The sequence below is a fragment of the Phascolarctos cinereus genome, unplaced genomic scaffold (assembly GCF_003287225.1).
Source record: "Phascolarctos cinereus isolate Bilbo 61053 unplaced genomic scaffold, phaCin_HiC Scaffold_4;HRSCAF=312, whole genome shotgun sequence".
NCBI lineage: Eukaryota > Metazoa > Chordata > Mammalia > Diprotodontia > Phascolarctidae > Phascolarctos > Phascolarctos cinereus.
Genome location: NW_027555847.1, coordinates 453,203,639 through 453,214,237, shown reverse-complemented (window position 1 = coordinate 453,214,237; position 10,599 = coordinate 453,203,639). Strand labels below are relative to the sequence as shown.

Sequence of the window (10,599 nt, the reverse complement as noted above, 5' to 3'; positions counted from 1 at the left end):
AAGAATGGATTGGAGTGAGGTGACATTGGGACCCAATAGCAGGTTATTGCAATTGTCCAGAAATAAGGTAATGAGGGTATGAACTAGACTAATGGCAGTGTCAGAGATAGAAAGGGGATGTATTGGAGAAATGTAGCAAAGGTAAAGTCTATAGACCTTGGCATCAGAATGATTATGGTCAGGGAGTGGGATGAGAATGAGTGAGAGTGAAGCGTTGAGGATGACTCCTAGGTTGTGAGCCTGAGGAACTAGGAGGATCATGTTCTTATGGAAATGTTGAGTTTAAAATATCTACTAGACCTCCAGTTTGAGACTGTGAAAGTCAGTTAGAGATGTGAGATTAGAGGTCAGGGGAGAGGCTGAAACAGGATAGGAACATTTGACATTCATCCGCATAGAAAGAGTAATTAAATCCATGGGAACACCAAGGGATATAGTATAGAGGGAGAAGCGAAGATGACCCAGGATTGATCTATTGTTAGAGTGTGTGATCAGAAGGGGAATTTACCAAGTGACAGTCAAATGGGAAATAAGAGAACCAGGTCAGAGTGGTATCCCAAAAACCTAGAGAGAAGAAAGTATCAAGAATGAGAGAATGATCACCAGTGTCAAAGGCTGCAGATAGATGCAGGGGAATTAGGACTGAGAAAAGGCCATTAGATTTGGTATTTAGGAGATCATGGTAGTATTGAAAAGAGCAGTTTTGGTAGAATGAGAAAGTCAGAAGCCAGGTTGTAAGTAGTTAAGAAGAGAGTGAAAAGAGAGAAAGGATTGTCCACCTGCATTCAGCAGCACAGTATGTAGGAGTGAATATGGTAGCAAATGGTGGGAATGTTCCAAGGTTGAGGCTTGGCAGGGTGAAATCTGCAAAGTAACAAGGGACCTAGGGATTCAACAGAGATGAAGAGTGTAGAATTGGTTCACCAAAGAATCAAAAAGGGGATAAAAGAAGAAAGTGGCTAGTGCCAAGGATATGGCCTTAGGAAACAAACAAACAAACAAACAAACAACTGCGGAATCAAGAGGTTGGAAGGCACAGATCAGATAAAGAGCTGGTTTTTTAAAGAAAAAAACAGAGATGAAAAGCCAATAAATGATAATGGGAAAGGAGATTTCAAAATTCTTGAATCTGAAGGTGGTATATTTGTAAGTGATAGCAAGACTGAGGATTATAACCATCTTTTTTCTGTGACTAAGGTGGGGTTGAGGTGTAGTTCGTTGGAAGTGAGTAGATTGAGGAGCTGAGTAATTAGGTTGCAAATATATATGTTGAAATCCCCTAGTATGAGGGCAGGAGTTGGGGTGGAGAGAAAATCTGTCAACCATGTGCTAAATTAATTCAAGAAGGAAGAGGAATGAATGGGGGAATCTGTACACAACAGGTACCAGGATTTTGATCAGGTGGTAGATATGAGTAGCAAGAACCTCAAAGTAGGAGAAATTATAACTTGAGTGAAGGAGGTAGGGGCAGAACCTTAAGGTGGCAGTGGATATTAAAGAGTATTTTAACTCTTCTATTTTAACCAGTGAGTAGAGGAGAATTAGTAAAAGTGCAGCCAGAATTGAAAAGCACTTCCTAGGGACACTGTGTCATCTTGTGGAGGCTAAATTTCAGTAATAACTAGTAAGTTGAAGGAGTGGAAAGGTAAAAAAGTAGGATGAAAAGAAATTTGTTGCCAATGGAATAGGCATTTCAGAGGGTACATTGGAAGGGTTAGGTGGTATTTGGTTGAGGTGGGAGGTTGGAAGGGAGTAGGAATAACATATTAGGAGATGGGGTGTTGGCAATGGGCTTTGGATGATGGCCTATAGAGTCTCAGAATCACTGATACATTCAGTCCACTTCCCAAAAGAGGAAAGAGATTGTGAGTGAAGGTAAGATCAGAATGAAATAATGGGTGTATGGGCCAGATGATCAGATGAAACATCTCTTTTCTACCCAAAGGGTGGACATTAGGTGAGGAAGAGTACAGCAGGAGATGGAAGGCAAGCCTATACACCAATAAAAAAGAAGTGTTGTTCCCCATCAACTTTCCTCTTCCTCTTTCTTCAAAGTACAGGTGTAGTAGTAGATGGAAGACCTGAAATAAAATGTAAAGTTCCTCCTTTTAGCACTGGATGGAAGACAACTACTTGGTACTTTTGTTATTTTCTGTCAAAGAACACAATGTTCCCAGTGGGAGATAGCAGGTATAAGGGGAGTGCTAGTGCATGATTGATTCTTCTTATCACCTGAAGGTGCTGGAAATTAGGTGGCAGCAGGAAATAGTAGATTCCCTACACAGGGAGAAGGTGAATTAGGGTAGATGGAAAACATCTCACTTGACACTGGCATTGGTAGGTACTCATATCCTGAGTACTTGAAGAGAATGCTGATCTCTACCTGGATGCCCATTTTTTTCTCAAAGGATTTTGGGATCTCTAGTTATTGTAGGTTTCACCTGAGGTCTTTCCATCTTATTGAGGACTCATGGCTTGTTCCTCCACTGAGCTTCCATCACAGAATTCAGGGGATTCTTGGGCTGAATTTTTGCCCAAGGCCTTTCTTCCACACTTTGGCTGGGACTACACATGCCCTACTAAATTCTTTTTTTTAAATAATATTTTATTTTATTTTCCTCAGTTACATGTCAAGAAAAAATTCAGCATTCCTTTTTATAAGATTTTGAGTTCCAAATTTTTTTCCCTTCCTCTCTCCCCTCCCCTCTTCTGAAAGTGGTAGATAGTTTGATATAGTTTATACATGTGCTATCATGTAAAATATTTCCATGATAGTCACAGTTGTGAAAGAAGATCAAAACAGATCAATAAGGTAAAAAAAACCCATGCTTCGATCTACATTCAGAGTCCATCAATTCTTTGTCTGGATATGGATAACATTTTCCTTCATGAGTCCTTTGTACTTCTCTTGGATTATTGTGTTGCTGAGAAGAGCTGAGTCATTCATAGTTGATCATCACACAATATTGCTGATCTTGTGTACAAAGTTTTCCTGGTTCTGCTCATTTCATTTTGTATCAGTTTGTACAAATCTTTCCAGGTTTTTCTGAAATCTGCCTGCTTATCATTTCTTATAGCACAATAGTTTTCCAGCTTATTCAGCCATTCCCCAATTAATGGCCATCCCCTCAATTTCCAAGTTTTTTGCCCCCACAGAAAAGGCTGCTATAAATATTTTTGCATATGTAGGTCCTTTTTACTTTTTTGTGATCTCTTGGGGATACAGACCTAGTAGTGGTATTGCTGGATCAAAGGGTAGGCACAGTTCTATAGCCCTTTGGGCATAGTTAGAAATTGCTCTTCAGAATGGTTGGATCAGTTCAGAATTCCACCAACAGTACATTAGTGTCCTGATTTTCCACATGTTCTCCAGCATTTATCATTTTTCCTTTTCTGTCATATTAGCCAATCAGATAGGTGTGAGATGGTACTTCAGAATTGTTTTAATTTGCCTTTCTCTAATCAAAGATGATTTAGAGCACTTCTTCATATGCCTGTAGATGGCTTTGATTTTTTCAACTGAAAACTTCCTGTTCATATCCTTTGACCTATTATTAATTAGGGGATAGCTTGTATTCTTGTAAGTTTAAGTTAGTTTTCTATGTATTTGAGAAATGAGGCCTACACAGATAGATAGATAGATAGATATACTTGTTATAAAGATTGTTTCCCAGCTTTTTGCTTTCCTTCTAATCTTGGTCGCATTGGTTTTGTTTGTATGAAAGCTTTTTTAAATTTAATACAAACAAAATCATCTATTTTACATTTTGCAATGCTATCTCTTGTTTAGTCATGAATTCTTTCCCTCCCCATAGATCTGACAGGAAGACCATTCCTTGCTTTTCTAATTTGTTTATGGTATCACCCTTTATGTCTAAATCATGCCACAAGTCTGTTATACCTAACTTTTCTAATATTCTATTTACCTCCTTAGTTTCTTTCTTGTTTATTTTTTCGTTGGATTTATTGAGTCCTGATAGGGAACAGTTGAGGTCTCCCACTAGTATAGTTTTGCTTTCTATTTCTTCCTGCAACTTACTTAACTTCTCCTTTAAAAGTATGGATGCTATACCACTTGGTGTATACATATTTAGTATTGATATTGCCTCATTGCCCATGGTACCTTTTAACAAGATGTAGTTTCCTTCCATATCTCTTTTAATTAGGTCTATTTTTGGTTTTATTTTTTCTGAGATTAGAATTGCTAACCTTCCTTTTTTTTTCTTGTTCAATTGAATCATAATAGATTCTGCTATAATCCTTTACCTTTACTCTGTGCATGTCTCTCTGCTTCAAGTGTGTTTCTTGTAAACAACATTGTAAAATTCTGGTTTTTGATTCTGAGATCCACTTCCATTTTATGGGAAGATTCATCCCATTCACATTCCAGTTATGATTACTGCCTATGTATTTCCCTCCATCCTATTCTTCCTCTTCTCTGTCCTCTCTCTCCTTTTACCCTTTCCCTACTCACTAGTGTTTTGTTTCTCTCTACTACCTCCCTTGATCTGGCCTCCCTTCTGTCAACCCCCATCTCTCCCCCCCTTTACTTGATCTCCTTAGCTCCTACTTCATTGTTGGTTAAGAAAGATTTTCATATTCAACTGACTGTGTATATGATACCCTGTTTGAGTCAAATACTAACAAGAGTAAGGTTCAAGAGGTGCTCATTGCCTACCCTCTCATCTTCCCCTCCACTGTAATAGGTCTATAGCACCTCTTCATTTGAAATAATTTAGCCCTTTCTACCTCTCCCTTCCTTCTGCACCCATTGTAGTCCTCTTTCCCATTCCTTAATTTTTTTATGTCATTCCATCTAATTCACCTTATGCCCATACTGTCTGTCTACGTATATTCTTTCTAGCTGTACTGTTAATGATACAATTTTTAAAAAAGAATTACAAGTATTATTTTCCCATGCAAAAATGTAAATAGTTTAGCTCTATTGAATCCTTTCTGTTTTCTTTTCCATTTTTACATGTTTATGCTTCTCTTGGGTCTTGATCTTGAGGTCAAATTTTTGGTTTAGGTCTGGTCTCCTTATGACAGTATGAAATAATTTTATTTCATTGAATGACAATTCTTCCCCTTGATGTATTATACTTAAATTTCCTGGCTAAGTGATTCTTGGTTGATTTCCTAGCTCCTTTGTCTTTTGGAATATCATTTTCCCCGAACTCTGATCCTTTAACATTGAAACTGCCAAGTCCTCTGTGATCCTGATTGTAATTCCCCAATATTTGAATTGTGTCTCTCTGGCCACTTGTAGTATTTTTTTCCCTTGACCTGACAGGTCTGAACTTTGGCTACAATGTTCTTTGGAGTTTTTATTTTAGTATCTCCTTCCTGAGGTGATCAGTGGATTCTTTCAATGCTTATTTTGCCCTCTGGTTTGAGGACATCATGGCAGTTTTCATGAAATATTCTATCCAGGTCCTGCTTTTGATTATAACTTTCAGGTAACCCAGTGATTCTGCTGTTGTCTCCCTTGGATATATTTTCTAGGTCAGTTGTTTTTTCCCATGACGCATTTTATATTTTCTTCCATTTTTTCATTCTTTTGAATTTACTTGTTTGATTCTTGATGCCTCATGGGGTCATTAGCTTCCACACGCCCAATTCTAAATTTTAAGCTGCCGTTTTCCTTAACCTCTGTGCTTTCTTTTCCATTCCATCAATTGTACTCTTTAAGGGGTTGTTTGGTTCAGTGGATTTTTGTATCTCCTTTTCCATTTGGCCAATTCTATAAGCAGTTTTCCAAGCTGTTGACTGTTTTTTCATAATTCTCTTGGATTACTCTCATTTCTTTCCCCATTTTTTATTCTACCTCTCTTGTATGATTTTTTAAGCTCCTTTTTGAGCTCTTCCATGAGTTCTTTCTGGGCTTGAGACCATTTCCCATTTTTCTTTGGGGTTTTGCCCATAGGTGTTTTGACATTGTTGTCCTCTTCTGAGTTTGTGTCTTGGTCTTCCCTGTCACCATAATCACTTTCTGTGGTCAGATTCTTTTTTTTTTTGCTGTTATTATTTGCTCCTCTTTTTTTGTAGGGGCTATTTTTTCCTTTCTTTGAAATTTGAGCTCTATGCCAAGGATAGAAGAGGCACTGTCCCAGGCTCCTTGTGCCAGTGGCTACCAACCCTGGCTGTTTACTTGGTGCTTCATTGATGTTGCCCTGAGGCCCTTGAGGGACCCTCGTTTCTGGTGATGTACTGAGGGAGTAGAGTGGGGGTTGCCTGGAGCTGCTGGAGACTGTAGGGATCTGGTGATTCACCTGGTGCTTAGGTGCAGTCCTAGTGGTAGTATCTGGTGTGTGCTGAGAGTGTTTATGCATTTCCCTGGGGCTACACTGAAATACATGAAAGTCTAGCTGCTGTACCATCCTGTTTGCCAGGGGCTATGCTGAAGCATGTGGAGGTCTGATCTCTGGGGGATGCTTATTTGCCTTTGTATATTCTGCCTTGAATGCTCTGATACTGCTTTCTCTTTTAGACCAGAACTTTGGCAGGGCCACATTGGGACTAGCCAGGCCTCAGACTAAATGTCCTTTAGAGGTGAGTTGAATCTTTCCCCTCTTTCCACCATACCCTGAGCTTTCTCTCTCCATGCATGGCTTAGGCAATCTCCAATGGGTATGGGTAAATACTGAAACCTTTCCTGGTTTAGATAGGGAGTACTTCACTGGATCTGCCCAGAACACTGCAAAGTCACTTTCTTGAAGCCATGGGCTTCAGGATTACTAGACCCAGTTGGGCCTGAGCACTTCAGAAATCAGGCAGGAAACCACCCCACAAAAGTTCCAGGGGCAGCTGCCTTAAAAATCACTCTTACTACAGAAAATTTAGGTGTCATCAAGTCACTACTCATAGTCACACATTTACCATGTTCTAGGTCCCTAATATTTCCCTACCCCATGACTCCCTTTCCCAAATAGAAGAGCTCAGGAAGTACCTTATTCATATGATAGTAAATCTAAATGACTAAACAATAATAATGAAACACTGTAAATAGTGATAATTCAGAAATTTCCCCATCCAAAGAATAAGGCAAATCAAGATAGAGAATCCCTCGGGATGCTTATAAAGTAAGCCCTGGAAATAGATTTTTGCTCAGGATAACCTTAACTAACTAGGACCACCCATCCCCTTTCCTTATTTAATTCCCCACCACCTACATTAAGATAAATTCTATCAATAGCTTACATGTTGTGTGTATGTGTGTATATGTATGTTTTTCTATGAATTTAATTCTAGAATATCTAACACTGTTAAAGTCTAGTAATGAATTAGTTCCATTTTATTCTAGGAATCATCGGAAATAGATTCTTAATATGTATTATATGTTTTAATTGTTTCTGGAAATAGTAAAATAGGTGTCTCCCTTCATTAGTCTTTACCATTCTTTGCTGGTACTGAAACTTACAAATCATGCAAAGAAATGATTCTTTAAACCACATACCTTCCCACAGTCCAGGCTGGTTTCCCCTCACAAGGTATCTATTATGTCCGATTCACAGGACAAAGGGGATGGAAGAGGAAGAGGTCATTGGTTCTACCTTCAGGCTTTCCGATTCTCTTTCATTTTAAGGAGTCAGGCTTTTGAAGTCTGCACTAGGAAATGCGTTAGCAAGTGGCCTTCCTACAGGAAACATTAACAGCAACTGAATTTTTGCTGCAGGCAATGACTTCCTTTATTTTTCTTTTTTTCTTTTAGCTCAAAGGTTGAATTTATGAAAAATATTAATGAAATTATGGGAGGACAGAGCCAACTTAAGAATGGGGTGCATTGGATACCTTACCTCTATAGAAAATACAATTCAGAAGTCAAAATCAGAAAACAAAAACATTTAGCGCAAGATAATTTCATAGAGAGAACAGATAAGGTAAGCATCTCCACTTCAAAATACATTCAATATATTTTATAATGGGTGAAACTCTCTATCTCATATGTCACTAAGAATGATTTCATTTTCAGGAATTTATTTGTCCCTGTCTATACATTAGAGATTTTGTGTTTTTATGATATTTATGTTACATTTTTATTATATTTAATATATTAGAGATGTTATATTTATATAATACAATTCATTTAGAAGATGTCATTTAACCTCTCAGTGCCCTGGATGATTTCTCAGGATTTAACTATTTAATCAAAAACATGTTGCATCTGCAGTTGTAAAGGGATGCCTCACACAGATAATTCCATAGAGTGGCAGATTATTTCACATATACAGCTGTTAGCTATATACTACTCTAATATTTAACTTATGAAAGAATGATTTCCTTTCTCACACAGGCCCTGAATATGTAAGTGAAAATAAAGTCCACATTAAAGATCATTGAAATATTATTTCAGAGCTTCTCTTGTGCCAAGCTACTCATGCTTCTCATTATTTGGAGCTGCTGAACTTAATAGTTCCCTATACTATCCTGATAAGCTGAAACTATTCAAGATACCTGAAAAAGTATAGCATAGAGAGGAGGAAATGGATACTTTTGCCCTACAGTCAAAGATTGCTCAAAGATTGCCTTGATTATTAACATTTTTCATTCCAAAAAGGAAATCTTCCTTCAAATGATAATTTCCAATGCCTCTTATTCTCTGTATAAGATCCACTATGAAAGTTTGACAGATCTCTCAAACTGGGCTGTGACAAGGATTTGAATATTGACATCATCCCAAACTCTCAGTAGTATACCCTGACTTTAGTAGACACTGACATTAGAATAATAAAGACTAATCATTGCGAAGTCTGACACCAAGACTTCCATGAAGACTTTGCAGCCTGGAATTATCATCTCCATGATTGGTCAATTTGGTGTAGCTTTCTATTCTGCTTACCTAGTGGCATTGAAAATGCCAACATCATTCACTGTATCACAGGCCATCATCAGTCATCTTGACTTTTGTCTTGCCACTGGACTTCAATGTCTCTTGAAGAGAAAGTGAGGCAGATGACTCTCCAACTCTATCTCACTTAATTCCAATTCCCATGAAAGTCAAGACATTGGGCTCCTCTTTGAAAATGAAGTATGAACAACAAAACAGTAACAACCTAGTGGAAGAGGAGGTAGTTGTCATCACTAAGATTAATTATTATGAAGAGCATGCCTGAAAATCTTTTATTGATAGCTCCTTCACAGTCTGAGTTGACCATGGTCAGCATATTGATAAAGGCACCAAGGTGATCTTACATCTAAAATAAGACCAGTAAAAAAAAAAAAGTACTTAGAGGGTATGTGGACCAAAAAGTTGTAAAGAAGTTCATTGGCTACCCCATCACACTTTTTTTTGGAGAAAGAATAAGAAACAGAAATGAGTGATGATGAAACAGAGAAAGACAAAGAGAAGAGGGGAAAATACAGCTAAAGATGAGAAAACCCCAAGATTGAAGATGTAAGATCAGCTGAGGTACATGAAGGAAAGGACAAGAAGAAAACCAAGAAGTTCAAGGAGCAATACATTGATCAAGAAGAGTAGACCAAGACTAAGCCAATCTGGATACATAAACCTGATGATATTAGCCAGAAGAGGTAGGGCCACTGCCAGTCATCTTGACTTTTATCTTGCCACTGGACTCCTATGACTCTGGAGGAGAGAATGAGGCTGATGACTTTGCACAGCTCTGCATCACTTAAGTCCAATTCATGCCTAAGTCAAGACATCAGCCTGGTGATGTCATCATTTCTCTTTGAGAATGAAGGACAAACAACAGCAACAACAACAGCCAGGTTGGGTATAGCATGTTTTATAAGAACCTTATTAATGATTAGGAAGATCACTTGGCAGTAAAGCACTTTTTATTGGGTCATCTGGGATTCAGAGCTCAGTTCCCCTTGACCTCATTGAAAACAAAAAGAAAAAGACCATTAAGCTGTATAATGGAGCATGAGTACATTATGGATAGTTGTGATGACCCTTCTCCTGATAATTACAATTTCATCTGTGGTGTGCTGAACTCTGAGGAATTACTTCAACATCTGAAGAGAGATGTTGTGGCAGAGTAAGACCCTAAAGGTTCTCCAAAAGAATATTGTCAAAAAGTGTTTAGAGCTTTTATTTGAAATGGCAGGGAACAAAAATAATTACAAAAAATACTAAGGTCTTAAAAAACAACCAAACCCCCAAACTTAAAATCCAAGAGGACTCAACCAACAGGCACTGTTTATTTGGGCCATTATTCATCACACACCTCCATCAAATGATGAGATAACTTCCTTGTCTGAATATCTATCAGGAATGATGGAAATCCAGAAGTATATCTACCATGTCACTGTGAGAACAAAAATCATTGTCTACTTTCTGTAGTAGTAAAGAATTAAAACAATGCTTATCTCCTGGGGAATAGCTGAACAAACTGTGTTACATGAATGCAATGAAACAATAATATTGAATACAGAGAAACATGAGTCGAGATATATGGATTCATGGAAAGTGAAATTTGCAGTACCAAGAAAACAAAATACAGAGTGATTATTACAATATGATTAGGAAATAACAGCAAAACAATTGGTACTCAAAGCTACCTACTTTAATGACCGAACTCAAAAATACCAAAAGATATTAAAAGGTCCTTCCACACACACCTCACTGTTGTTTTT

The 10,599-nt window shown here is 37.8% G+C and overlaps 1 pseudogene; it reads left to right on the top strand.

The window, feature by feature from the left end:
* Positions 1 to 8,305: 8,305 nt before the first annotated feature.
* On the top strand, positions 8,306 to 10,306 carry LOC144456558 (heat shock protein HSP 90-beta pseudogene; annotated as a pseudogene).
* The last annotated feature ends 293 nt before the right edge of the window (positions 10,307 to 10,599 follow it).